The sequence below is a fragment of the Bufo bufo genome, chromosome 1 (genome assembly GCF_905171765.1).
Source record: "Bufo bufo chromosome 1, aBufBuf1.1, whole genome shotgun sequence".
NCBI classification, from domain to species: domain Eukaryota; kingdom Metazoa; phylum Chordata; class Amphibia; order Anura; family Bufonidae; genus Bufo; species Bufo bufo.
Genome location: NC_053389.1, coordinates 71,058,077 through 71,084,791, shown reverse-complemented (window position 1 = coordinate 71,084,791; position 26,715 = coordinate 71,058,077).

Below are 26,715 nucleotides of genomic sequence, written 5' to 3'. Positions count from 1 at the left end.
ATGCTATCTATCATCCATACCTTTTTTTTAATAGTTATTATTTTACCTATCTTTAACCCTTTAAAGGACTCAGCCCTATTTCACCTTAAGGACTTGGCCATTTTTTGCAAATCTGACCAGTGTCACTTTAAGTGCTGATAACTTTAAAACACTTTGACTTATCCAGGCCATTCTGAGATAGTTTTTTCCTCACATATTGTACTTCATGAAACTGGTAAAATGAAGTAAAAAAAAAAAACATTTTTATTTATAAAAAAATCCCAAATTTACCAAAAATTAATAAAAATTGCAAATTTCCAAGTTTCAATTTCTCTACTTCTATAATACATAGTAATACCTCCAAAAATAGTTATTACTTAACATTTCCCATATGTCTACTTCATGTTTGGATCATTTTGGGAATGATATTTTATTTTTTGGGGATGTTACAAGGCTTAGAAGTTTAGAAGCAAATCTTGAAATTTTTCAGAAATTTAAAAACCCAATTTTTAGGGACCAGTTCAGGTCTGAAGTCACTTTGCGAGGCTTACATAATAGAAACCACCCAAAAATGACCCCATTATATAAACTACACCCTCAAGGTATTCAAAACAGATTTTACAAACTTTGTTAACCCTTTAGGTGTTCCACAAGAATTAATGGAAAATAGAGATACAATTTCAAAATTTCACTTTTTTGGCAGATTTTCCATTTTAATATTTTTTTTCAAGTTACAAAGCAAGGGTTAACAGCCAAACCAAACTCAATATTTATGGCCCTGATTCTGTAGTTTACAGAAACACCCCATATGTGGTCGTAAACCGCTGTGCGGGCAGACGGCAGGGCGCAGAAGGAAAGGAATGCCATACGGTTTTTTGGAAGGCAGGTTTTGCTGGACTGGTTTTTTGACACCATGTCCCATTTGAAGCCCCCCTGATGCACCCCTAGAGTAGAAACTCCATAAAAGTGACCCCATCTAAGAAACTAAACCCCTCAAGGTATTCAAAACTGATTTTACAAACGTTGTTAACCCTTTAGGTGTTCAACAAGAATTAATGGAAATAGAGATACAATTTCAAAATTTCACTTTTTGGCAAATTTTCCATTTTAATAATTTTTTTCCAGTTACAAAGCAAGGGTTAACAGCCAACCCAACTCAATATTTATGGCCCTGATTCTGTAGTTTACAGAAACACCCCATATTTGGTCGTAAACCGCTGTACGGGCACACAGCAGGGCGCAGAAGGAAAGGAATACCATACGGTTTTTGAAAGGCAGGGTTTTGCTGGACTGGTTTTTTTGACACCATGCCCCATTTGAAGCCCCCCTGATGCACCCCTAGAGTAGAAACTCCAAAAAATTGCCCCATTTTAGAAACTAGGGGATAGGTTGGCAGTATTGTTGGTACTAGTTTAGGGTACATATGATTTTTGGTTGCTCTATATTACACTTTTTGTGAGGCAAGGTAACAAGAAATAGCTGTTTTGGCACTGTTTTTATTTTTTGTTATTTACAACATTCATCTGACAGGTTAGATCATGTGATATTTTTATAGACCAGGTTGTCACGGATGCGGCGATACCTAATATGTATACTTTTTATTTATTTATGTAAGTTTTACACAATGATTTCTTTTTTGAAACAAAAAAAAATCATGTTTTAGTGTTTCCATAGTTTTTTTTTTTTACGGTGTTCATCTGAGGGGTTAGGGTCATGTGATATTTTCATAGAGCAAGTTGTTACGGATGCTGCAATACCTAATATGTATACTTTTTTTATTTATGTATGTTTTACACAATGATTTCATTTTTGAAGCCAAAAAAATAGTTTTATTTTTTCCTTAGTCTGAGAGCCATAATTTTTTCAGTTTTTGGGCGATTATCTTGGGTAGGGTATGATTTTTGCGGGATGAGATTACGGTTTTATTGGCACTATTTTGGGGTGCGTGAGACTTTTTGATCGCTTGCTATTACACTTTTTGTGATGTAAGGTGACAAAAATGGTTTATTTAGCACAGTTTTTATTTTAATTTTTTTACGGTGTTTATCTGAGGGGTTAGGTCATGTGATATTTTTATAGAGCCGGTTGATACGGATGTGGCGATACCTAATATGTATACTTTTTTATTTATGTAAGTTTTACACAATAGCTTTTTTAAAACAAAAAAATTATGTTTTAGTGTCTCCATATTCTGAGCTATAGTTTTTTTATTTTTTGGGAAATTGTCTCAGGTAGGCGCTCATTTTTTGCGGGATGAGGTGATGGTTAGATTGGTATGATTTTGGTGGGAAAACGCTTTTTTTGATCGCTTGCTGTTGTACTTTTTGTGATGCAAGGTGACAAAAAAATGGTTTTATTTAGCAGAGTTTTATTATTATTTTTTTACGGTGTTCATCTGAGGGGTTAGGTCATGTGATATGTTTATAGAGCCGTTCGATATGGACACGGCGATACCTAATAGGTCTACTTTTTTCTTTCCCTATTTTCTACCAATTATTTTTAACTTTATTTGGGAAAATGACGTTTTTGTTTATTTTTACTTGAAACTTTTACTTTTTTGGGGGGAAACTTATTTTTTAAACTTTTTTTTTAACTTTATTTTTTGTCCCACTTTGGGACTTCAACTTTTGGGGGGTCTAATCCCTTTTACAATGCATTCCAATACTTCTGTATTGGAATGCATTGGCTGTATGAGTAATACTGTGTGTATTACTCATACAGCTTCCGGCCTGTGAGATCCAGGGGGCTGGATCTCACAGGCTCGTCACTGGAAAGGCAGCGCAGATACCTAAGGAAGGCATCGCGCTGCCTTCCATGCCGCATGGGGACCCGATGGCGCCGCCGCCCGCCGGATAAGGTAAAACCGCAAACCGCAGGTCTGAATTGACCTGCGGTTTGCGGCGATCGCCGATTTGGGGGGGTCACATGACCCCCCGGCATTGTGACAGGATGCCCGCTGAATGATTTCAGCGGACATCCTGTTCCAATTAACCCTCGCCTCTTCGCAGTGTAATTTTAAAGTTAGGACGTACCGGTGCGCCCTGGGTCCTTAAGGACTCGGCAAACATGGCGTACCAGTACGTCCCTAAGTCCTTAAGGGGTTAATAAACTTTTATTAAAAGTATTTCCTACCTATCATTAATCATTTCTTTGTATAGATGCTATATTATTATTTTTCTAAATAGATCATTACCTATAACATACCATAGACAAGATATAACAGACGATGACACAAAGGCTGTATGCAAAAACCGGGTATGTGCAAGCCAACAACCTATCCATGAGACAGGTACAGTCAGCATACCTTACAATGGCAGCCTTCTGTGCAATGAGACATTCAAGACCAGCTCTCATCTGACTGAGAGCCAGTCAGCGTCAAAGTTGCTTGACTTATGTTGGATGGATTGGGGGACCTACGCACCTAGATCATTATTAGAGATGAGTGAATCGAAGCTGACGAAGTGGAATTCGATCCGAATTTCTGGAAAAATTGGAGGCTACACGTGTGAGTACTGAGGACATGGGCAAGGAACTCTGGGAAGGCAGGATCACCCAGATTGACATGCATGCATGTAGCCAATCAGCAGCCATCCAGCACGGTTGATGTCACAGATGTGAGAAGGCGCTAGGGACAGCAATTGGAAAAAACTTGATTGCAAAAAAAAAAACGATTTATAAGTGCAGGGAAAGGAAACGGAGGAATCATTTCACAGCATCTTAGTGCAGGGAGAGACGTCAGAAGGCGCTAGGGACCGTTAGTCATTGGAAAGCGATTTGCAAGTGCAGGGAAAGATTATTTAGGGATCCAAATAGCCATTAGGCAGCTCTGTCATTCCAGCTATTTGTTCTTGGGGTGCAAGTGCTATGTTAAAAAGCCTTAGTGGCTTATATCTGTGAAAAAAGAAAAATATATACGCACTTCACTGGTTCAGTTTATTCTGGTTAAAGCATATAGGGACGTAATTTCATTAAAAAAAGAAAATTTATACGCACTGCACTGTTGCAGTTCTTTCTAGTGAACGCGTATAGGGGCGTATTTCAGTCCTACATGAAAAATATATACACAGTTCACTGTTTAAGTTTTTTCTCATGAAATAGTCTAGGGGAGTATTTTGGTTAAAAAATTTAAATATATACGCACTGCACTGCTTCAGTTATTTCTGGTGAAAGCATACAAGAGCGTATTTCAGTACTACAGAATAAATATATAGGCACTTCACTGTTTCAGTTTTTACTGGTGAAAGCGTATAGGGGCGTATTTCAGTAAAAAAATAAATATATATATGCACTGCACTGTTACAGTTATTTCTGGCGAAAGCATATAGGGGCATATTTCAGTCCTACAAAAAAAATACATACGCACTTCACTGTTTCAGTTTTTTTCTGGTGAAAGCGTATAGGGGTGTATTTCTGTAAAAAAAAATTATATATATACGCACTACACTGTTGAAGTTATTTCGGATGAAAGCGTAAAGGGGTGTATTTCAGTACTACAAGATAAATATATACGCACTTCACTGTTTCAGTTTTTTGTGGTGAAAGCGTATAGGGGCATATTTCATAAAAAAAAGAAAAATTTATACGCACTGCACTGTTGCAGTGCTTTCTAGTGAATGCGTATAGGGGCGTATTTTAGTCCTACAAGAAAAATATATACACAGTTCACTCTTAACCGCCTCCGGACCGCCTAACGCAGTATTGCGTTCCAGAGGCGGTCGATTCATTCCTCCTAGACGCGCCGGCACGTCATCTCGCGAGACGCGAGATTTCCTGTGAACGCGCGCACACAGGAGCGCGCGTTCACAGGAACTGCAGGTAAACGAGCTGATCTACAGCCTGCCAGCGAATGATCGCCGCTGGCAGGCTGTAGATCCGATTTTTTAACCCCTGAAAGGTATATTAGACGCTGTTTTGTTAACAGCGTCTAATATACCTGCTACCTGGTCCTCTGGTGGTCCCTTTTGCTTGGATCGACCACCAGAGGACACAGGCAGCTCTGTAAAGTAGCACCAAACACCACTACACTACACCCCCTGTCACTTATTAACCCCTAATCACCCCATATTAGACTCCCTGATCACCCCCCTGTCATTGATCACCCCCCTGTAAGCCTCCATAAGGACGTCCGTATGTGCTTTGCGGATCCGCGGATCCACGGATCGGATCCGCGGATCCGCAAAACACATACAGACGTCTGAATGGAGCCTTAAAGGGGGGTGATTAATGACAGTGGGGTAATCACCCCATATAGAATCCCTGATCACCCCCCGGTCATTGATTACCCCCCTGTAAGGCTCCATTTCAGACGTCCGTATGGTGTTTTGCGGATCCACGGATCCGCAAAACACATACAGACGTCTGAATGGAGCCTTACAGGGGGGTGATAACCCATATAGACTCCCTGATCACCCCCCTGTCATTGATCACCCCCCTGTAAGGCTCCATTCAGAAGTCTGTATGTGTTTTGCGGATCCACGGATCCGCGGATCCGCAAACACATTCGGACGTCTGAATGGATCCTTACAGGGGGGTGATCAATGACAGGGGGGTGATCACCCCATATAGACTCCCTGATCACCCACCTGTCATTGATCACCCCCCTGTAAGGCTCCAGTCAGACGTCCACAATTGCGACAAGAAATAGGACATGTTCTATAGGCTCTACAAAAAACGCAGTGTCTGCCTGATCTTGTGCGCACACTTGCGTTCAGTCCAACCCACCGCAGTGACAGGAATTTTTATTTTTCTGATCACTGCAAAAACACACCGTAAAATCGCTGCGGTGCTATAAAAAGATCACTTTTGAGGGGCATGGCGAGTTCATAGAAGATTTTTATTTATTTTTGTCACAAGTTAGCGGAAATTGTTTTTTTTTTTTATTGTTTTTTTCTTACAAAGTCTCATATTCCACTAACTTGTGACAAAAAATAAAATCTCACATGTACTCACCATACCCCTCATGGAATCCAAATGCGTAAATTTTTTGGCATTTATATTCCAGACTTCTTCTCACGCTTTAGGGCCCCTAAAATGCCAGGGCAGTATAAATACCCCACATGTGACCCCATTTTGGAAAGAAGACACCCAAGGTATTTCGTGAGGGGCATGGCGAGTTCATGTTAAATTAAATTTTTTGTCACAAGTTAGTGGAATATGAGACTTTGTAAGAGAAAAAAATAAATAAATCATTTTCCGCTAACTTGTGCCAAAAAAATATATATTCTAGGAACTCGCCATGCCGCTCATGGAATACCTTGGGGTGTCTTCTTTCCAAAATGGGGTCACTTGTGGGGTATTTATACTGCCCTGGTATTTTAGGGGGACCTAAAGCGTGAGAAGTAGTTTGGAATCCAAATGCGTAAAAAATGCCCTGTGAAATCGTAAAGATTCTCATTGGAATTTGGGCCACTTTGCGCACCTAGGCTGCAAAAAACGTGTCACACATGTGGTTCTCCGTACTCATGAGTAGTAGGGCAATGTGTTTTGGGGTGTATTTTTACATATATCCCATGCTGGGTGAGAGAAATATCTCTGTAAATGACAACTTTTTAAATTCTTTTATACAAAGTTGTCAATTTACAGAGATATTCCTCTCACCCAGCATGGGTATATGTAAAAATACACCCCAAAACACATTGCCCTACTTCTCCTGAGTACGGCGATACCACATGTGTAACACTTTTTTGCAACCTAGGTGCGTAAAGGGGCCGAAAGTCCAACGAGTACCTTTAGGCTTTTACAGGGTTGCTCACAAATTAGCCCCGCCCAAAATGCCAGAACAGTAAACACACCCACAATGACCCATTTTGGAAAGTAGACACCACAAGGTATTCGCTGAGGGGCATATTGAGTCCATGAAAGATTGAACTTTTTGTCACAAGTTAGCGGAAAGGGAGACTTTGTGAGAAAAAAATAAAATAAAATCAATTTCCGCTAACTTGTGCCAAAAAAAAAAAAACTTCTATGAACTCGCGATGTCCCTCACAGAATACCTTTGGGGTGTCTTTTTTCCAAAATGGGGTCACTTGTGCTGTTATTTATACTGCCCTGGCATTTTAGGGGCCCTAAAGCGTGAGAAGAAGTCTGGAATCCAAATGCCTAAAAATGCCCTCCTAAAAGGTACTCATTGGAATTTGAGCCCCTTTGTGCACCTAGCCTGCAAAAAAGTGTCACACATGTGGTATCGCCGTACTCAGGAGAAGTTGGGCAATGTGTTTTGGGGTGTCTTTTTTACATATACCCATGCTGGGTGAGAGAAATATCTCTCTAAAATGACAACTTTGAATAAGAAAATGGGAAAAGTTGACTTTTACAGAGATATTTCTCTCACCCAGCATGGGTATATGTAAAAATACACCCCAAAACACATTGCCCAACTTCTCCTGAGTACGGCGATACCACATGTGTGACACTTTTTTGTAGCCTAGGTGCGCAAAGGGGCCCAAATTCCAAAGAGTATCTTTACGATTTCACAGGGCATTTTTTACGCATTTGTATTCCAGACTTCTTCTCACGCTTTAGGGCCCCTAAATGCCAGGGCAGTATAAATACCCCACATGTGACCCCATTTCGCATTTGGAAAGAAGACACCCCAAGGTATTCCGTGAGGGGTATGGTGAGTTCATGTGAGATTTTATTTTTTGACACAAGTAAGTGGAATATGAGACTTTGTAAGAAAAAAAAAAAAAAAATCATCATTTCCGCTAACTAGGGGAGCGTATTTCTGTAACCACAAGAAAAATATATACGCACTTCACTGCTTAATGTTTTCCGGGTGAAAGTGTTTGGTGGCCTATTTCCGTAACAAAAAGAAAAATCTATACACACAGTTCACTGCTTAATTTTTTCCTGTTAAAAGCATATAGGGGTGTATTTCTGTAACAACAAGAAAAATCTATATGCACGTCACTGCTTGGTAATTTTTTCCTGGTGAAAGCGTTTGGTGGCCTATTTCAGTTACAAAAAGAAAATTCTATACACACTTTACTGCTTAGTATTTTCCTGGTGAAAGCGTATAGGGCCATTTTTCTGCAACAAAAAGAAAAATCTATACACATTTCACTGCTAAATTTTTCCCTGGTTAAAATTGTATAGGGCCATTTGTCTGTAACGAAAAAAAAAAATCTATACACACTTCACTGCTTAATTTTTTCTGGTGAAAGCGTATAAAGCATTTTTTCTGTAACAAAAAGAAAAATCTATACACACTTCACTGCTACATTTTTTTCCTGGTGAAAGTGTATAGGGGCGTATTTCTGTAACAAAATGAAAATCTATACACATTTCACAGCTTAATTTTTTCCTGGTGATAGCATGTGGTGGCCTATTTCAGTAACAAAAAGAAAATCTATACACACTTCACTGATATTTTTTTTCCTGGTGAAAGCATATAGGGGCATTTTCTGTAACAAAAAGAAAAATCTATACACATTCACTGCTTAAAGGGGTTGTCCGGGTTCAGAGCTGAACCCGGACATACCCTTATTTTCACCCCGGCAGCATCCCTGAGCCTAGCATCGGGGAATCTCATGCTCCGAAGCGCTCCCGTGCCCTGCGCTAAATCGCGCAGGGCACTGGCTATTTTGTTTACAATAACACACTGCCGGGCGGTAACTTCCGCCCGGCAGTGTGTTCGGTGACGTCACCGGCTCTGAGGGGCGGGCTTTAGCTCTGTCCTAGCCGTTTTAACTGGCTAGGGCAGAGCTAAATCTCGCCCATCAGTGCCGGTGACGTCACCGGGGTTCCTGAGAGCCCCGGTACGGTCACCGGAACTCCTAAAATTGCGCAGGGCAAGGAGAGCATCGGAGCATGAACTGCTCTGATGCTCATGTCAGGGGGGCTCCCGGGGTGAAAATGGAGGGATGTCCGGGTTCAGCTCTGAACCCGGACAACCCCTTTATTTTTCCCTGGTGAAATCATATAGGGCCATTTTTCTGTAACAACAAAAAAAATCTATCAGCACTTCACTGCTTAATTTTCACCTGGTAAAGGCATATAGGGGCATTTTTCTGTAACAAAAAGAAAAATCTGTACACATTTCAGTGCTTAATTTTTTCCTTGTGAAAGAGTAAAGGGGCGTATTTCTGTAACAAAAATAAAAATCTATACACACTTCACTGCTTAATGTTTTCCTCGTGAAAGCGTTTGGTGGCCTATATCAGTAACAAAAAGAAAATTCTATACACACAGTTCACTGCTTAATTTTTCCCTGGTGAAAGCTTATAGGTGCGGATTTCATTAACAACAAGAAAAATTTATACACACTTCACTGCTTAATTCTTTCCTGCTGAAAGCGTCTAGGGGCCATTTTTCTGTAACAAATAGTGATGAGCGGCAGAGGCAATATTCGAATTCGCAATATTTCGCAAATATTTGGATGAATATTCGCCATATATTCGAGAATTTGCGAATTCATGATCTCCATGCATTTTTTTCTTGATTGCGAAAATTCGCATAAAATTCGCATAAATATTCACATAAAAATTTGCATGAACTGGTATTTAAAAAAAACCCCGAATATTCGCGATTACAAAAATATTTAGCGATATTCGAAATATTCGCGAATTCTCGAAGTGCCGATATTCGCGATTAAAATTCGCAATTCGAATATTCGTGGTCAACACTAGTAACAAATAGAAAAATCTATACACACTTCACTGCTTAATTTTTCCCTGGTAAAAGCGTATAGGGGCATATTTCTGTAACAACAAGAAAAAATCTATACGCACTTCACTACAAAAATTTTCTTGTGAAAGCTTATAGGGTCGGATTTCAGTACTACAAGAAAAATATATTCTCAGTTCACTTCTGCAATTATTTTTTGGTGAAAAAGTATAGTGGCCTATTTCAGTACAACAAGAAAAATATATTTGTCACTTTTTGGGGTGTTTTATTTGCATTTAATTTATTTAATTCAGCTAAAGTATGTCAGGCAGAGAAGTGCCAGGCCATGCACAGAGGAGTGGCCGAGGCCTAAATGTTTTTGGCGCAGGCAGAGATCACAGCAGAGTAAGGGGTCGTGGCAGCAGGAGTCGCAGCGAGAGGCCTGAGTTCCCGGTGTCATCTAGTGGTCGTGTCTTGACCAGCAACCCAGCGGTTCTTGATTGTTAACTCGGTCATCCACATCATCCCAAGTGACCTCAGACACCCCCAGCCAACAGTCGGTGGGTTGGTCAGACATAGAGTTGAGCGAACCCGACTGTAAAGTTTGGGTTCGTAACAAACTTTAGCTTTTTTCGGGACCCAGACCCGAACCCGAACATTTACGTAAAAGTTTGGGTTCGGGTTCGGTGTTCGGCGCTTTCTTGGCTCTTTTTGAAAGGCTGCACAGCAGCCAATCAACAAGCGTTTAACTGTGTGCTCTTAGAAGCCATCACAGCCATGCCTACTATTGGCATGGCTATAATTGGCCAACTGCAGCATGTGACCCAGCCTCTATTTAAGCTGGGCGAAAGGTAACCACAAAATTGAACCTGGTAAAAAACAATGACCATCTGGCCTGTCTAGGGTTCAGACGCTTGGCAGATTGCAGGTAAGCCAAATTCTTATGGTCTGTATACACAGTAACGGGGTGAGACGCCCCCTCTAACCAGTGACGCCATTCTTTAAAGGCCAACTTGATAGCCAACAACTCCCTATCTCCAACATCATAATTCCTCTCGGCGACCGAGAGCTTCCTGGAAAAAAAGGCACACGGGACACACTTGCCAGGAGAAGGACCCTGCGAAAGCACCGCCCCAACCCCCACCTCTGATGCATCAACCTCGACCACGAATGGCTGAGATACATCCGGCTGCACCAGAATGGGAGCAGACGCAAAACGCTCCTTTATAGCCGAAAAGGCCTGCAATGCCTCATCCGACCAGACAGAGACATCAGCGCCCTTCTTGGTCATATCAGTAAGAGGTTTGACTAGCGTGGAATAATTAAAAATAAATTTTCTATAATAATTCGTAAACCCCAAAAACCGCATCAAAGCTTTCTGATTCTCCGGTCGGTCCCACTCCAGAACCACCCGGACCTTTTCGGGGTCCATACGAAAACCGGAATCAGAAAACATGTATCCCAAGAATGGAAGCTCTTGCACCGCAAACAAACATTTCTCCAATTTGGCATATAACTTATTCTCCCGAAGGATCGTCAAAACCTGTCTCACATGATCCTGATGGGTCTTCAGATCAGGAGAATAAATTAAAATGTCATCTAGGTAGACTACTACGAACCTCCCCACCAAGTGATGAAAAATATCATTGACGAATCGCTGAAATACCGCTGGCGCATTCGTCAACCCAAAAGGCATTACCAGGTTCTCAAAATGACCCTCGTGCGTATTTAAGGCCATTTTCCACTCATCCCCCTCCTTGATCCTGATCAGATTGTATGCTCCTCTCAAATCCAACTTGGAGAACACCTTGGCTCCAACAATCTAATCAAAAAGATCAGAGATCAAAGGCAGGGGATATGGATCCCGGACTGTAATACGGTTCAGCTTCCGGAAATCCAAACACGGTCTCAGTGAACCATCTTTCTTCTTCACGAAGAACAAACCTACAGCCACTGGAGACTTAGATGGTCTAATATGACCCTTTGCCAAACTCTCGGCGACATACTTTCGCATGACCTCTCTCTCGGGTTGAGAGAGGTTGTAGAGCCGAGACTTAGGCAACTTAGCCCCCGGAATGAGATTCACTGGACAATCATAGTCACGATGAGGGGGCAATTCCTGAGCCCCACCCTCCGAAAAGACGTCCGAAAAATCAGAGAGATACTGAGGCAAGGCCGTAACGGACACTTCTGAAATAGATGTGACAAGACAATTATCCGAACAAAACTTGCTCCAACCAATGATTTGTCTCGCTTGCCAGTCTATAATTGGATTATGTCTAGACAACCATGGCAACCCCAAAACTATTGGAGCTGGCAAATCCTTCATGACGAAACAAGAAATAATCTCCGCATGTGAATCACCCACCCTTAAATGAATACGATGAACAACGTGAGTAAGGCTCCTTTGAGAAAGAGGGGAAGAATCAATAGCAAAAACACAAATCTCGTTCTCTAACATGCAAGTACATAGTCCCAGGCCCTGAAGAAACAGGAAGTCAATTAAATTTACCCCAGCACCACAATCAAGAAAAACATCAACAAACACATCTCTAGACTCTAGCGCCACCATAGCTGAAAGGAGAAAACGAGAACTGCAGGGAACTTGCATACCAGTCTGCTCCACCACACAACTCATACCACCAAGTGTGAGGGGAGTTTTTTTTTTTTTTTTATCTCTTCCCCCTGTGGTACAACATAAGGACAAGAAAAAACAAAATGACCCCTCTTCCCACAATAGAAACATAGATTGTGCACTTTTCGAAAGTCTCTACTATCCGAATGGCAAGATATCTGACCTAACTGCATGGGTTCCTCCCCTACCCCAGAGTAACAAGCAATATCACCCTGGGCAGCCGGTGAAACAAAACCACACGTGGAAGGAATCCCCTGCACGGAGGGACCCTTACACCTCTCTCTGATACGTCTATCCAAACGTATAGCCAAAGACATTGCATTCTCCAACGTATCTGGGTATTCATGAAAAGCCAGAGCATCTTTCAACCTTTCAGATAACCCCTGACAAAACTGACTACGTAACGCGGGGTCGTTCCACCCCGACTCAGTAGCCCATCTCCTAAACTCTGTGCAGTAAACCTCAGCAGTATGTTTACCCTGTAGTAAGTTACGTAATTTTGATTCTGCCATTGAAACTCGATCTGGGTCATCGTAAATCAATCCCAGGGCTTTAAAAAATTCCTCCACAGATCGAAAGGCCAGAGAACCGGGCGGCAGAGAAAAAGCCCAGGATTGCGCGTCCCCTTTAAGCAAAGACATGATGATACCCACCCTCTGATCCTCATTACCTGATGAAAATGGGCACAATCGAAAGTACAAATTACATGACTCTTTGAAACTGAAAAAATCATCAGTACCCCCTGCAAATTTCTCAGGAAGAGCGACTTTAGGCTCCCCAACAGTTTGACCTGTACCTGAAGCCAGCACCCTCTGACACTGTGTGACCGAACTACGCAGATCCGCAACCTCCAGGGACAAATCCTGCATGCGGTCAACCAGTGCATCAATTGACGCCATCACATAAACTCTGAGCAATGGCTGTCACAGTATGGCGGATTATAATGTCACGACGGACGTGCACTCAGTATAAAAGATAACACACCAACCAGGCTCTGGACGAGAGACAGGGCAAGGGTCACCTTCTAGTTTATCCCTGACCTCTTTCCCTGAACTGCTCAGCCCACAGGCAGACCTTGAAGGTTGGTGTGCTGTGTCCTCCAGCCTGGACTGACAAAACCCTGAACTCCCTGAGATGGTGAAGTGGGGAGATAGGAGCAGCCTGCTCGCACAGAACCTGGATGGGATAGATGACACAAACAACCAAACTAGAAATGACACTTATCTTCTGAGAGCAGGAACTGACAGCCAACCTTTCCTCCAAACTTCCCAGAACCAAATGATCAGTATAATCCGCTCAGAGCACTTAGCTGGAGGCCATTTAAACTAATGACTCCACCCAGTGCACCTGATGAGAGGCGGATCCAGCACGGCACCAAAACAAATACTAAACTCGTGCTGCTATCCTGGCCGACCTCCGCACATCGTCAGAGTGGGGCATGACACATTTAGGCCACAAATATGGCCATTAGGTTACTGCAGTAAAAAAAAAACGTTTGTTCATATACTGGTCATCTTTGATTACACGTGCATAGGTGACAGTCACATTTAGGCCACAAATATGGTCATTTGGTTACTGCGGTTTAAAAAAACCTTTTGTTCATATACTGGTCATCTTTGATTACACGTGCATAGGTGACAGTCACATTTAGGCCACAAATACGTCCATTAGGTTACTGCGGTTTAAAAAAAAACGTTTGTTCATATACTGGTCATCTTTGATTAAACGTACATTGATTACAGTCATATTTAGGCCACAAATACGGCCATTATGTTACTGCGGTAAAAAAAAAAACGTTTGTTCATATACTGGTCATCTTTGATTACACGTGCATAGGTGACAGTCACATTTAGGCCACAAATATGGCCATTTGGTTACTGCTGTTAAAAAAACATTTGTTCATATACTGGTCATTTTTAATTAAACGTACATTGATTACAGTCACATTTAGGCCACAAATACGGCCATTGGTTACTGCGGTTTAAAAAAAAATGTTTGTTCATATATTGGTCATTTTTGGATTAAACGTGCATAGGTGACAGTCCCATTTAGGCCACAAATACGGCCATTTGGTTACTGCGGTTTAAAAAAAAAACGTTTGTTCATATACTGGTCATTTTTGATTAAACGTGCATTGATTACAGTCACATTTAGGCCACAAATACGGCCATTGGGTTACTGCGGTTTAAAACAAACGTTTGTTCATATACTGGTCATTTTTGATTACACGTACATAGGTGACAGTCACATTTAGGCCACAAATACGGCCATTTGGTTACTGCGGTTTAAAAAAAACGTTTGTATATACAGGGAGTGCAGAATTATTAGGCAAGTTGTATTTTTGAGGATTAATTTTATTATTGAACAACAACCATGTTCTCAATGAACCCAAAAAACTCATTAATATCAAAGCTGAATATTTTTGGAAGTAGTTTTTAGTTTGTTTTTAGTTTTAGCTATTTTAGGGGGATATCTGTGTGTGCAGGTGACTATTACTGTGCATAATTATTAGGCAACTTAACAAAAAACAAATATATACCCATTTCAATTATTTATTTTTACCAGTGAAACCAATATAACATCTCAACATTCACAAATATACATTTCTGACATTCAAAAACAAAACAAAAACAAATCAGTGACCAATATAGCCACCTTTCTTTGCAAGGATACTCAAAAGCCTGCCATCCATGGATTCTGTCAGTGTTTTGATCTGTTCACCATCAACATTGCGTGCAGCAGCAACCACAGCCTCCCAGACACTGTTCAGAGAGGTGTACTGTTTTCCCTCCTTGTAAATCTCACATTTGATGATGGACCACAGGTTCTCAATGGGGTTCAGATCAGGTGAACAAGGAGGCCATGTCATTAGATTTTCTTCTTTTATACCCTTTCTTGCCAGCCACGCTGTGGAGTACTTGGACGCGTGTGATGGAGCATTGTCCTGCATGAAAATCATGTTTTTCTTGAAGGATGCAGACTTCTTCCTGTACCACTGCTTGAAGAAGGTGTCTTCCAGAAACTGGCAGTAGGACTGGGAGTTGAGCTTGACTCCATCCTCAACCCGAAAAGGCCCCACAAGCTCATCTTTGATGATACCAGCCCAAACCAGTACTCCACCTCCACCTTGCTGGCGTCTGAGTCGGACTGGAGCTCTCTGCCCTTTACCAATCCAGCCACAGGCCCATCCATCTGGCCCATCAAGACTAACTCTCATTTCATCAGTCCATAAAACCTTAGAAAAATCAGTCTTGAGATATTTCTTGGCCCAGTCTTGACGTTTCAGCTTGTGTGTCTTGTTCAGTGGTGGTCGTCTTTCAGCCTTTCTTACCTTGGCCATGTCTCTGAGTATTGCACACCTTGTGCTTTTGGGCACTCCAGTGATGTTGCAGCTCTGAAATATGGCCAAACTGGTGGCAAGTGGCATCTTGGCAGCTGCACGCTTGACTTTTCTCAGTTCATGGGCAGTTATTTTGCGCCTTGGTTTTTCCACACGCTTCTTGCGACCCTGTTGACTATTTTGAATGAAACGCTTGATTGTTCGATGATCACGCTTCAGAAGCTTTGCAATTTTAAGAGTGCTGCATCCCTCTGCAAGATATCTCACTATTTTTGACTTTTCTGAGCCTGTCAAGTCCTTCTTTTGACCCATTTTGCCAAAGGAAAGGAAGTTGCCTGATAATTATGCACACCTGATATAGGGTGTTGATGTCATTAGACCACACCCCTTCTCATTACAGAGATGCACATCACCTAATATGCTTAATTGGTAGTAGGCTTTCGAGCCTATACAGCTTGGAGTAAGACAACATGCATAAAGAGGATGATGTGGTCAAAATACTCATTTGCCTAATAATTCTGTACAGGGTGTATACTGGTCATCTTTGATTAAACGTACATTAATTACAGTCACATTTAGGCCACAAATACAGCCATTAGGTTGCTGCGGTTAAAAAAAAACTTTTGTTCATGATACTGGTCATCTTTGATTACATGTGCATCCGTGACTGTCACATTTAGGCCACAAATACCGCTGTCATATAGAGTTTAAATTTTTTTTTGTGCAATACCCTATATCAGGGTTTATATTGGCGGTTAATTATTTTTAACATACTTAACCAATTTTTACTTTGCTTTGTGAACGCTAACTATGAGGCAAACATCTAAAAAGTGACGCGGTCGTGGTGGTGGTGTTGGTGGAGCCTCTGGTGCAGGGAGAGGACGTGGCCGTTCTGACACAGCTACACGTCCTACTGAACCTACTACCTCAGATCCCAGTAGTCGCCAGAATCTACAGCGATATTTGGTCGGGCCTAATACCGTTCTAAGGATGGTAAGGCCTGAGCAAGTAAAGGCGCTAGTCAATTGGGTGGATCCAGCACGTTCACATTATCTCCCAACCAGTCTTCTGCAGAAAGCGCACAGGTGGCGCCTGAAACCCATGCCCATCAGTCTGTCACATCACTACCATGCATATCGGGGAACCTGTCTGAGCCTCAAGGTCCACCTGCTAGGTGGATGCCCTTGGGAAACCCTGCCAGCAGAGTCTTCAAACAGCATAAGAGACTGCTGCAGGGTTTCCCAAGGGCATCCACCTAGCCCTTCCCCAGGGGTGGAAGACATAGAATGCACTGACGCACAACCACTTATGTTTCCTGATGAGGACATGGGAATACCACCTCAGAACGTCTCTGATGATGACAAAACACAGGTGCCAACTGCTGTGTCTTTCTGCAGTGTGCAGACCGAAAAGGAGGTTAGGGAGAAAGACTGGGTGGAAGACGATGCAGGGGATGATGAGGTCCTAGACCCCACATGGAATGAAGGTCGTGCCACTGGCTTTCAGAGTTCGGAGGAAGAGACAGTGGTGAGACCGAGCCAACAGCGTAGCAAAAGCGGGAGCAGGGTGCAAAAGCAGAACAGCCGTCGCCGAAACAGTTCACCTGCTACTGGCCACTGCCACCAGGGACCGAGCACACCAAAGGCAGCATCAAGGAGTTCCCTGGCATGGCACTTCTTCACACAATGTGCTGACGACAAGACCCGAGTGGTTTGCACGCTGTGCCATCAGAGCCTGAAGCGAGGCATTAACGTTCTGAACCTTAGCTCAACCTGCATGACCAAGCATCTACATGCGAGACACGGGCTACAGTGGAGTAAGCACCTTCAAAACCAAGAAAGGGCTCAGGCCCCTTCTGCTCCCTCTTCTGCTGCTGCCTCAGCCTCTTCCTCCGCCTCTGGAAGAACGTTGGCACCTGCCGCCCAGCAAACAGAGGATGTGCCACCAACAACACCACCTCATTTGCCAAGCATCTCCACCATGTCACACGGAAGCGTTCAGCTCTCCATCTCACAAACCTTTGAGAGAAAGCGTAAATTCCCACCTAGCCATTCTCGATCCCTGGCCCTGAATGCCAGCATTTCTAAACTACTGGCCTTTGAAATGCTTTCATTCAGGCTGGTGGAGATGGACAGCTTCAAACAGCTCATGTTGCTGTCTGTCCCACAGTACGTAGTTCCCAGCCGCCACTACTTCTCCAGGAGAGCCGTGCCCTCCCTGCTCAACCAAGTATCGGATAAAATCAAGTGTGCACTGCGTAACGCCATCTGTGGCAAGGTCCACCTAACCACAGATACGTTGACCAGTAAGCATGGCCAGGGACGCTATATCTCCCTATCTGCACACTGGGTAAATGTAGTGGCTGTTAGGCCCCAGGCGGAGAGCTGTTTGGCGCACCTCCTTCCGCCGCCAAGGATCGCAGGGCATCATTCTTTGCCTCCTGTTGCCTCCTCTTCCTACTCGGCTTCCTCCTCCTCTTCTACCACCTCCTCATCCGGTCAGCGACAGACCTTCACCACCAACTTCAGCACAGCCAGGGGTAAACGTCAGCAGGCCATTCTGCAACTGATGTGTTTGGGGGACAGGCCCCACACCGCGCAGGAGTTGTGGCGGGGTATAGAACAACAGACTGACGAGTGGTTGCTGCCAGTGGGCCTCAAGCCCGGCCTGGTGGTGTGCGATAATGGGCGAAATCTCGTTGCAGCTCTGGGACTAGCCGGTTTGACGCACATCCCTTGCCTGGCGCATGTGCTGAATTTGGTGGTGCAGAAATTCATTCACAACTACCCCGACATGTCTGAGCTGCTGCATGTTTCCGGCGCACTGTGCGCGTTTCTGGCGTTCTCATCCTGCCTCCGCTCGGCTGTCTTCTCTACAGCGTAACTTCGGCCTTCCTGATCACCGCCTCATATGCGACGTGCCCACAAGGTGGAACTCCACCTTGCACATGCTGGAGAGACTGTGCGAGCAGCAGCAGGCCCTAGTGGATTTTCTGCTGCAGCACGCACGGGTGAGTCGCACTGTGGAACAGCACCACTTCACCACCAATGACTGGGCCTCTATGCGAGACCTGTGTACCCTGTTGCGCTGTTTCGAGTACTCCACCAACATGGCCAGTGGCAATACCACTTATATGTCTCTTTGAGAAAACACTTAGGGCGATGATGGAAGAGGATGTGGCACAGGACGAGTAGGAGGAAGAGGGGTCATCTCTAACACTTTCAGGCCAGTCTTTTAGAAGTGGCTCAGAAAGAGGATTTTTGCAACAGCAGAGGCCAGGTACAAACTTGGCCAGCTAGGGCACACTACTGAAGGACGAGGAGGAGGAGGATGGGGATGAAGCATGTTCACAGCGGGGTGGTATCCAACTCAGCTCGGGCCCATCACTGGTGCGTGGCTGGGGGGATATGAAGGACGCAGACGATACGCCTCCCACAGAGGACAGCTTGTCCTCACCTCTGGGCAGCCTGGCACACATGAACGACTACATACTGCAGTGCCTGCGCAACGACTGCAGAGTTGCCCACATTTTAACGTGTGCTGACTACTGGATGGCCACCCTGCTGGATCCCCATTACAAAGACAATGTACCGTCCTTAATTCCCTCACTGGAGCGTGATCGGAAGATGCGCGACTACAGGCACACGCTGGTAGTCGCGCTCCTGAGAGCATTCCCGACTGACGCCGGGGGACAAGTGGAAGCACAAGGCGAAGGCAAGGGAGGAGGAAGATGTCGCCAATGCAGCTGTGTCAGTGCCAGCACCTCAGAAGGCAGGGTTAGCATGGCCGACATGTGGAAAAGCTTTGTCACCTCGCCGCAAACAACCGGCCCCAACTGCTGATATGGAGCGTGTTAGCAGGAGGCAGCATTTGAACAACATGGTGGAACAGTACCTGTGCACACGACTACACGTACTGGCTGATGGTTCTGCCCCATTCAACTTTTGGGTCTCCAAATTGTCCACATGGCCAGAACTTGCCCTGTATGCCTTGGAGGTGCTGGCCTGCCCTACAGCCAGTGTACTCTCTGAACGTGTATTTAGCACGGCAGGAGGCGTCATTACAGACAGACGTGGACAAGCTCACGTTCATTAAAATGAAACAGGCTTGGATCCCACAAGACTTGTCTGTACCTTGTGCAGAATAGACATTTATACCACCATCAAACATACATACTTGTACTCAAGTCAAGTGCAATGATTCTTTGTTTTCTTTTTTTTTTATTTGTCCTAATATTTTGGGGGCTACCTACCCCAATAAAAAAAAATAAAAAAATCATTGTTGGCTACCTGTTCCTCCTCCATTGCTGCCTCCACATACAACACCACATTCACCGCCTCCTCAACTTCCGACTCCATATCCACCTCTTTCTCTGAGTTGCAGGTTAATAATTAGTAATTTTTAGTTATTTTATTTCATTTTAAGTTATTTCCCTATCCACATTTTTTTGCAGAGCAGTTGCCATGCTCTTAAGCACATTTTAAGGCCTTTTACATCCCTCTAGCCTTTTCAAGGACTATTTTAGTGCACTAAATTGAAAAAAATCTTATTTTCAATGGTCGGGTGACTTTTTACCATTTTTGGCGTATACAAACCCCTGCTGTGCCTGGGTGACAGGGGCCTAAATCTCTCAAAATCGTCTGTTCTATTGCTGGGTGACATGAACCCCCTTTTGCTGTGAATGAACCTCTGCTGTGCCTGGGTGACAAGGGCCTAAATCTCTCAAAATCCTCTGCTCTATTGCTGGGTGACATGAACCACCTTTTGCCGTGAATGAACCTCTGCTGTGCCTGGGTGACAGGGACCTAAATCTCTCAAAATCGTCTGTTCTATTGCTGGGTGACATGAACCCCCTTTTGCCGTAAGTGAACCCCTGCTGTGCCTGGTTGACATGGGCCAAAATCTATCAAAATCGTCTGTTCTATTGCTGGGTGACATGAACCCCTTTTTGCCGTGAATGAACCCCTGCTGTGCCTGGTTGACAGGGGCCTAAATCTCTCAAAATCGTCTGTTCTATTGCTGGGTGACATGAACCCCCTTTTGCCGTGAATGAACCCCTGTTGTGCCTGGTTGACAGGGGCCTAAATCTCTCAAAATCCTCTGTTCTATTGCTGGGTGACATGAACCCCCTTTTGCCGTGAATGAACCCCTGCTCTGCATTGCTGACAGGGGCCTAAATCTCTCAAACTCGTGTGTTCTTTTGCTGGGTGACATGAACCCTCTTTTGCTGTGAATGAACCCCTGCTGTGCCTGGGTGACATGGGCCTCATTCTCTCAAAATCCTCTGTTCTATTGCTGGGTGACATGAACCCCCTTTTGCCGTGAGTGAACCCCTGCTCTGCATTGCTGACTGGGAACTAAATTTATTGAAAACATCTGTTACTGATCGGAAGACGCGCGACTACAAGCGCACGCTGATGATATCATTCCCACCTGACAGCGGGGGCACAGTGGAAGCACAAGGCAGAGGAGGAGGAAGAGGTCGCCAACGCAGCTTGGGCACCGCCAGCACCTGAGAAGGCAGGGTTAGCATGGCCGAAATGTGGAAAAGCTTTGTGAGCCTTGGAGGTGCTGACCTGCCCTGCAGCCAGTGTATAGTGTGAACGTGTGTTTAGCACGGCAGAGAGCATTATCACAGGCCACAGCCAATGTGGACAAGCTTACGTTTATTAAAATGAACCAGGCATAGATCCCAAAGGACTTGTCCATACCTTGTGCAGAATAGACATTTATACCAGCCTTAACAATCCATTCTTGTACTCAAGTGCACTAATTCTTTGTTTTATTTTGTTATAAGTCCCAATATTTTGGGGGATACCCCAATTTAAAAATATAAAATAACACAAATCAGTGTTGGCTACCTATTCCTCCTTCACCAACTAAACTAAGGAAAGAAATACCATAACTAAGCCGCACCTCCAAGAATAAAACATAATTTAATGAGACATTGATTAAAAACATGGATTCATGGAGCAAACCCCACTGATGGGTAAAGTAATATGCAATAATACATCCAAGGTCACCATGAAATAGACAATTCTGAAGCAGGAAAACAATGAAATGCCTGCAATTCCTGGGTAACATACTTATCACACAACACAGTGGTAGCACATGGAAGGTCAAAAGCCCATCAGTGAGGAGAGCAAGAAGCCCTCACGCGTATCGCTAGTACAAAGACTAGCTTCCTCAGAGGTCCATGTGAATCCAAATGACTGTTTCAAGATTCTTATACACATCATAATTGCTTGATAATTATACAAAGCTGTGATCAAACCTATCAAGAAATCGTAGGGATGGAGCCAGGGAAAGGGTGTGTGTTACCTGGATACTCCTCGGTGCATGGTCGCGCGCAGATGCCGGTCCGAAGCGGCGTGTTGTAAAAGCAAGTGCGCATGCGCAAGATGGCGCCCAAAACGGAAGTCGACTCCGCGATGCGTTCCACAGACCGTAAACACACCCCGGCACCGACGTCACCTCTGGTCGCCAACCCGCGCCACTACATCCAATGGAACGCAAACAGATGTGGAGCGCAATGGAACGCAAAGGGCAAGGGTGAATGTTTTTAATACAGACATTTAAATCAGGCACAAAAGGTATCCATCAATAAACAAGCCAGTAACAAACATCGAATCAAATGTTTTAACATGATTTAGTATTTTAAGTCAATCTCAAGAGGGTAACTACATGATTATATATACAATGTGATTGTAAGTGAACAAGAAACATGTTCAAATTATGGGCCATAATAGACCCCCAATCAGGACAATAATTCATACATTAATAAACAACACATGATCAGCAGTGACTACATAATTATACATACAAAACATAAGAAGGCCAAAGGCCATAATAAGCCTGCCATCAGGCAAGATAATTTATACAAAATCAAAACAAACTATAATTAGGTACAAAAAATAGATACGTGCATAAACAAGTGGTACCCTCAATGACAATGTGCCTTATTGGCTCTGTTCGTACAATAATATACCCCAGCCATATCCTGCACACCCTACACCTGTATCCCCGAGTCCTGGACATTGAGTTATTGTAAATTATTAAACAAAAATAATAATATATATATATATATATATATTATGAAATACATAAACACATATCATTAAACTCAAGGTTTCAGAGAACCAATGGATGGAGGACCATGCACCGGGGAGGAAGGGGCCAAGCAAGCAGGCGCAAAAAAAGGAAGGGGGCCAGTACACACACATCTACATGCTGGGTACATATTGAATAGGCAATTAATTAATTCGAGAAAAAGGACACAACATTACAAAATACAAACAGTACAGTAAGTACAAGTGCCCCAATAGGGAGAGCAGCCAAAGGGTTGAATATACTCCAGTGTCCAGGGATGATTAAAGTGCTAAGTGCCATCCTAAGTGCTTTTACAAATATAAAGACAGTGAACAATAATAAGAAAGGGCAGGAGGAAGGGATCCATGATTTGTTAAGTCCTGCATTCCGGTGTCGTGAGGCCTTTTTAAACCATCATGGTAATCCAAAAAGTGGGTTGCCACCGATGTTAGGGGTTTCTCCCCCTTACTTCTATCCCGTACTGCCAGCTGAAAGTTCGATGTGTGTTGTTGTACTCTCTTCCTGAGTTCCTGCATGGTCTGGCCCACATAAATCCTATTTCAGGGGCAAAGGAGGGCGTAGACTACATTCCTGAAATGGCAGTTGACGTAGTGTTTTAGATCCATCCACTCTACCATTCTCTCCGTAGGAGAAGCTGTCAGAATTCAACATAAATTGGCAGATATTACAGTCCCCACAGGGATATGTGCCTTTCAATGTGCCACCCCTACCTGTAGTAACAGCCGGGCGTTGGAAATGGCTGTGTACTAGGGTGTCTTTGAGATTTGGTGCCCTCGTGCTATGATCCTGGGTTTATCATCAACATACGAGGCTAGTTTACCATCTGACCGAAGTAGAAACCAATGAGTATTCAAAATTCTATAAAGGTCCGACCACTGGTTGTTGTACCTAGTGATCACACGTATTTTATTGTCCCGTGATTTAATCCTGGGTACAAATAGATCCTCACGTTTGGATTCTTTAGCCTTTTCAAATGCCCGGGATATAACCTTTTTGGGATGGCCCCTCTCATGCAGTCTTGATGATAGATCTTGTGAAGCTTCCCTAAAATCGCTCAATTCGGGACAATTGCGTCTCAAACGTAAGAACTGACCCCTGGGTATACCCTTCTTCAGGTGTGCCGGGTGGAAACTTGCAAAATGGAGTAAGTTGTTAGTTGCAGTGCTTTTACAGAACAGAGATGTCACAATCGTGGAATCCTTCAATTTTATTCGGAGATCCAGAAAATCAACTTCAGATTCTGAGATTTTATGTGTTAAGAATATGTTCAACGGATTCTCATTAAGATGGCCAATGAAATGCTCACACTCCTGTCTTGATCCCAGGAAGGTGTGGTGGGCTGGATCACCAGTGGTAGAACCGGACAGAAAAAACTTGACAGCAGCAATCCCATCACTATGGGCAATGTTAGAGTACAATGACTCAACGTCACATGTGACCATCAGAATGCCAGGCGGCAAAACAACATCCCTTAATTCCTGTATCAGGTGCATAGAATCCCAGATGTATGATTTGAGGCCCAAAACGAAAGACTCCAAGAACTGGAGTTCCCGCTTAGTAATAATCCTCATATCGAAAGCCCTTCTTAAAAGTTGGTCCAATTTTTTCTTGAACGTTGTGGTGGGGTCTTTGTCCGCTTCCTTTATAACAAAGGATTTATTTTGTTGAAGTTGTCGAATAACATTGGACTCTGCCACGGCCATATTTCTCCCCTTGATGGTATTCTTTTGTAAAATACGGACTTCTTGTAGGACTAGGTCACTCTTACTCTCCTTGAGTAAGTCCATTAAGTCCAGAAAGATTGTCCGCGTTCATTCTCCGCAAGTTCTTTCACTAATATTGGTTGAGCATAGAGTAATTTGAAGCATAATTGCCTGGAGTGACCCATTATCCTGAGATTTTCCGGCTCCTACATCCGTTTCCTGAAGGGGTGGAGGAAAATTGTTGCCCCTGCGCAGCCGGGGTCCCCTTTTTCTAGGATTTACGTAGTCCCCTCCGGGTTCGCTGTCCTCGCTGTTTTCGGATAAAAAATCCACATCACTGTTTGCATTGACAGCGGTCTGCTTATCCCGATAAAATTTGGATTTTTTACCCAACATAATCTCCTTATCAAAATGTTTTCCTATTCCTCCTTCACTGCCGCTTCCACCTACACTGCCACGTCAACCTACACTGCCACATCCACCCATCCACCGCCTCCTCAACCTCCTACTCCTAAATCCAGATTTTTATTTTAAATTTTTCTGTATTTTATGTTATTTTAAGTCATTTCCCTATCCACATTTGTTTGCAGAACAATTGTCATGCTCTTAAGCACATTTGATGCCCTTTGCATCCCTCTTGCCTTTTCCAGGACTATTTTAGAGCCATTTTAGTGGCCAAAAGTTCGGGTCCCCATTGACTTCAATGTGGTTCGGGTTCGGAGTCAAGTTCGGGTCCCGAACCCAAACTTTTTTTTCAAGTTCGGCCGAACCTGCCGAACCCGAACATCCAGGTGTCCGCTCAACTCTAGTCAGACACAACCCTTAGTTGGCATGGCCCGGGAGCAGGCCCTGTGCCCTCACCTGTCCTCAACCTGCCTCTGTCCTTTGCTGTTCCATCACCCACAGAAGTATTGCATGCTGTGGGATCAGCTCCACTAGACAGCGAGGAAGAGATATTAGAGGACAGTCAGCAGCTACTGCCGAGCCAAGATCTGGAGGAGCCATCCGCGGCTTCATCTGCTAGGCGGGCAAGTAGTGATGAGGAAAGTGGCGTGGGAGGTGGTGTTGCGAGCGGTCAGGCTTCTGACCCAGAGACCGTTGAGGAGGACATCATGATGAGCAGACACTCCTCGATGATGATGAAGTCAATCGCACTTGGGAGCCAGGTGCAGAAGGGGCTTCATCATTATCATCAGGAGAAAAGGGTGGCAGCTTGCCCGTGAGCCAGCGGTGGAGCCAGCAAGTCGATAGGATGGTCGGTAGTCAGCAGGGTGGCAGCAGTCGGAGGTCGGGAGCCAAAGGGGCACGGGGTAGACCACCTGCTTCGTAGCAGCCTACCTGCCTGGGAAGTAGTGTTGCAGAGGATCACGGAGGCAGTGGCAGTAGCAGTCAGTCACTGCAGACTGTTGAGGGGAAAATCACTTACTCAGCGGTGTGGCAGATTTTTGTGATCGTGGTCATATGTAGAATATGTGGGCAGAAAGTGAAGAGTGGCCAGGGTGCCAATGTTGGCACTACGGCCCTGCCTCAACATATGCAGCGTCGCCATACAGTGGCCTGGGAGAACCGTGGCTCTGATGTAGTGGTCCAGCTTGCCGTAGCAACTGCTACATCACCCATTGGCATGCACCCGGTTTCAGCCAGTCAAGGCTCCACCACCTCAGCCGAAGGGAGCTGTCTGTCATTCCCATCTTCTACTGGTCCAGATGCTCCTGCTCCTCCTACTCCTCGTCAAGCATTCCGTCAGCAATCAATCACCAAAGCGATTGCCAAGAGACAGCAGTATGCATGCACGCATCCAACGGGGCAGAAACTGAACGTGCTCCTGTCCAAGTTACTAGTGCTGCAGTCCCTCCCTTTCCAAGTAAAGGACTCTGCACCTTTCAGAGAACTGATGGCTTGTGCCGAGCCGAGGTAAAGAGTCCCAAGCCGTCATTTCTTTACCAAAAGGGCTATATCAGCCCTGCACAAACATGTAGAACAGAAGGTGGGCCAGTCCTTTACCCTGTCGGTGTCTGCAAAAGTGGATGGCAATGCCGACGTGTGGAGCTGTGACTACGGTCAGGGACAGTACATGTCCCTTACGGCCCACTGGGTGAATGCGGTTCCTGCACACCCACACCAGCAACTTGGCCAAGTCACGCCGCTTCTGCCTCCACGTTGTCACACTGTTGGTCCTGTGACAATGTCCACCTCTGCCTCCTCATCCTCCACTGTGTCCTCAGCCTCCACTGCAGGGATAAGTCACAGTGCCCGACGAGCATACCATATGTGTAGGGAACAGCGGTGTCAAGCTGTTCTGCACCTGGCTTGCCTTAGCGAACGGAGTTGCACAGGGGAGGAAC